Genomic DNA, 4,554 nt, shown 5'->3' with positions numbered 1-4,554 from the left:
TTTTTATTTATTATTTATTAAGTAGTATTTAAAAAAAATCTAATTGACTATAAGGCTACAAAAATTTATAACCAATTAAAATATTTATTAAGAAAATAGAATAAAAATTATTAAATTATATTCAAATAATGTTTTAATATAAATAATAATTTTTAAATCTTGCTCAAACCGTTATTGTCTTATGGCTACATGATTAGGGTTGTTAAAAGGCCTTTTTGTTCGTGAACAGCTCGTGTTTGGCTCGTTAAGCAAACGAGTCGAACACGAACACACTTTTTGAGCTCGAATAATAAACGAACCGAACACGAGCTGAGCATGGCTCGCTCTTGTTCGGCTCATTTACACCCCTACATTTGACAGAGAGTTGGCGCATGATGAGCCATATTTGGCGTCAGATGCGTCAGGGACTACTTTTTGCGGATTAAGGCGGTTCGAGACAAATTTTACACAAATTTTCGAAGGGACACTTGTTCTAAACACCCCTTGGAGTAATTTAATGCATCTAGACACTTTGGAAGGTTCTTTTATGAAGGGATGTGTCTCTTGGATCAATGGACATGTCTTTTGAATTCAAAAGAGTTGACTTTTGGACAGAATTTTTTTTTTTGAGAGGGAGACAACTTTTAATAAAAGAGAAGGAAGTCTAGGGCTTGAAGAAAAGAGAAGAGGAGTTTTGGGCGTTAAAGTCAAGGGCTTGAAGATTTTCTTCAATGATTGTAAGAAGAGAGGGAATGTGAGAGATTTTTTCTTCAATACACCTTCATTAATTTCTAAGATAGAATTGAGAGTGTTTGTAAAGAGAGAAAGTCTTGGCGAAAACTTCTGGGGATTTCCTTGGGAAGGATCGTGAGATATGTTGTGTCTTTTATTTCTTTTGTATTATAAACTTGTATTTATATATGAAATCCATGTTTTGTCATATCCTTCTCATGAATTATGAGTAGTCTTCTTTGACCTTCTCCCTACTTTGAGATGTGGTTTTGTGAAGAATTGATTTTTTTTATACGGTTTTAAATGCCAAAAATTTCGGTTTTAAATGTCAATAATTTGTGATGATTTGAACTTTGATCTTCATTTACTTTTTGATATGGCCAATTGAAATATTAAAATGTGTTGAGAAACATATATTCCAAAAGGGCTATGATTTCTACAACATGGGGAGAATCACATTCGATTTCATGAGAGAGTATTCCATTCTTGGAATTGGGTGCAAATAAATAGGGAAATATACTTTGTTGGATATAGAATTAAAGATTTTAAGGTGACAGATTAAAATCCACAATTTGGTACAGTTGATTGGAAACTGATGCGAGATTGTTAGCCCTCAGGGGAGAGAGTAGTGGGAGCTCTGGAGTGGTAGCCAATATCCTCCCAGCCTAACCATGGAATTAGAGACCAAACTCTGTATTACTCAATATTCTTTATGCACTCAGAAGAGGATAAATAATTTGATTACTTCTATTTGACACAAAATAATTTTTATATATATTCTCAAATGATTTTAATTTCTTCACAAACCATATACTCATTCTAAAGGGGAATGATGCTTTATTAAATTTGAACTTTTCTCACAACATCTTAGTTTTAATTTTCGTTAATTTACTTTTGAAAGTTTAGCATTTAGTTTAGTTAACTTTATCTTTCAACTGCATTTTAATTAGCATTCACTTGTTACTTAATATTCAAACTTCGCACTTGACTTTTTGTATTTTTAAAATAGTACTTGACATCATAATCTTAAGAACTTATTTACAGACATTTCCAACTTCCCTGTGGGATCAATATCCAGGACTCCATTAGAACCTTTTATTACTTGCGTGATACGTATACTTGCATTATTTTTAAAGGGGGTTTGTCATTTTAAAGATTATTAAAAGTTAAAAACTATTTTAATTGAAGTTATTTTGTTGGGATTAATTTACATATTTGTTATTGTAACTGCCGTGTGTATTTTATATTATTGAAAAATATTTGCAAAACTAACATACTAAATCTACCCGCATAACCTTCCGACAGTGGATTTTGTGTGATCACCTCAACTCGCTCCAGTTCTTAGGGTGGTAGCTAAGTCGGTCACTGGCAAAGTGAATTAGAAGCCATAACAAATGCATCAGTAATGTGCACTCCAGTCTTACGCCTCACCTCTAGGAGAAGCTACGAGTTGCAAGACTCCTTAATCTCTTCTACCCTCTAATTTCTGCGTCATTGTTTGTTTCACTAATTTGGACTGCTCGAGCCTAATCCCTACCACCGGTCCTTTGGCACCAATGGGTCATCCCTCATTCTCCAGCTCCTCTGTCGGCAGACCCTCTTCCACGGGTTTATTCTTCAGAGTCGGTTGAGAACTCTCTGGTTTTCTCTTTTTTGTGCCCCATAAAAGGAGAATTTTAGAAGTCAAAAGCCCGAAGGCCCTCAACAACGCCTCCTCATTCACAGGTTTCTTGGCGCCTGACATCCTTGTCCTTTGCTAAGAATGGTTGAAAGGCAGGAACTTCAGAAATAAAGATGGAAAACACTAATCGCTCCCTATTTATAGAGACTAGCGACATGAAAATCCAAGGAGTACAATTAGTGGAAGTATTTATTACGACATAACTAAATAAAATTTTCATTTAATTGTATTATTTTTATTGCAGTTGTCACTTTCAAATAAGTAAGAGAATCGGAGAACTAAATATGTATATTAGAAATCTGACTTCACGAATCTCAAGAAAATCCAACAGGTTAGACAAAGAAGATATCACAGGACAACATTCTCACAGTCAAAAGATCGAGTCATCAATCATCATTTCAGTCGGTCATATCATAGGATGGACGAATGAAAGTACGATCGAACCAAAGAATGCCCCACACCTAAACTGAAAAACAACTCAACTGATAGTAGGTCGCTAACAGAAATGATCAACGATCGCTCAACAGATCTCTCTCTCGAACTTTTATAAAGATCTCTCATTTAAAGAAAAAACTACTTATCAGATTACGGTGATTCACCCATTGCCTGATGGAATATACTCTTTCTGAGGATAAGAGGTTGACTAAAAGGGTTCCCTCAGAGAACCCAATCGAAAATCTATCAGGCGGACGAAGGATCACTTAGCCAACCGACTGATGATCAAGTGACTAAGTCAGACATTTACGAATATGAAATAGTGTCAGTAGCAGTTATCAAAATGAAGTGACACCAACAACAATTATCATAGTGAAAAGAAATAGAGATCGATTACAAACATGTAAAGATGTAATGACTCATAAATCACTTGTAACGTTCCTATTAAAGAAGGAAAAAACATGTACTTTACTAGACACCCATTACGATCGATAAATAGGATAGTCATTTCTTCAGAAAAGACTACTGATTCTATTTCAAGATAATTAGTACTATTTGTTGTCCACTCTCTTGTTCTCTCTCAATCTCCTTTCTCTATTCTCTCTTATTTCTCTCATCCAACCAACGTTCTATTTCTTGGGCGTGACCCAAAGGTCATTTTGGCATTCAATAATATATCATCTGGTTCAACTCCGATTAAACTAATGAACTTTCAACATTTACTTCTTCCGTTCGGTGTCCGGTCCAACTATCTTAACCTTATATTTAATAGCAAGTATATTAAGCAAGAAATATAGTTGAAACTAATCATATTTGATAGAGAATTTCAAGGCCTTATTTTACAATATATAATTATATTGGTTTCTTCTGAGATGATATTTCAGTGTTACTATCTAGATAATTATATTAGATGGGCGGGTGGCAAGTTTAATGCTTGGTGTTACTATCTAGGTAATTATATTAGATGGGCGGGTGAGCAAGCTTAATGCTTGTTCATGTTCAACTAGTTTAAATATTTTTTTATTCGTGTTCACTTGGTTTAAATATTTTTCATTCGTGTTTGAAACATCTCATAAACTATTTGTTTGTGTTTGGCTCAATTCAAACTTATTTATTTAAATTAAACTAATATTCAGCTCAATTTTAATTCAAACAACTTATTTACTGTAATTTACTTATCATTAATTAAAATAAAATACGTTCACGGAGCTGCCTTGGAATTCATATGCTTAAATTTTTATTCAGATTTTCCTGTGAATGAAAAACTTGGCTTCTGCTTGTACAGAACTTTTCTCACAATTTCTAATCCCACTTTCTGATGTGGGACTAAAATGTGAGATTACGCCATGACTAGGGGTGTAAACGAATCGAACACGAACAAACATAACTTGTGTTCGTGTTCGGTTCGTTTGAAATTTAGTTTGTTTGAAATAAGATCAGGTTTGAAATTGTTCATGAAGTCACTGTACATGTTCGTTTCTTAACGAACGAGCCAAATACAAGTCGAACACAAGCTGTTCGCGAACAACAAGCTAGTTTGACATCCCTAATATTAATATATATGAATAATATATTATATTAATTATATAATTTATATTATATAAATATATAATATCTATATTAGCATATTACTAAATATTAATATATTATGATTATTAATTTATTATATATTATAATTTAAAAAATTTAAACTTTTAAATACCATATATATATATATATATATATAT

This window comes from Phalaenopsis equestris, unplaced genomic scaffold (assembly GCF_001263595.1).
Source record: "Phalaenopsis equestris unplaced genomic scaffold, ASM126359v1 Scaffold000504, whole genome shotgun sequence".
Classification (NCBI taxonomy): Eukaryota; Viridiplantae; Streptophyta; class Magnoliopsida; order Asparagales; family Orchidaceae; genus Phalaenopsis; species Phalaenopsis equestris.
This window is presented reverse-complemented; position numbering follows the sequence as displayed.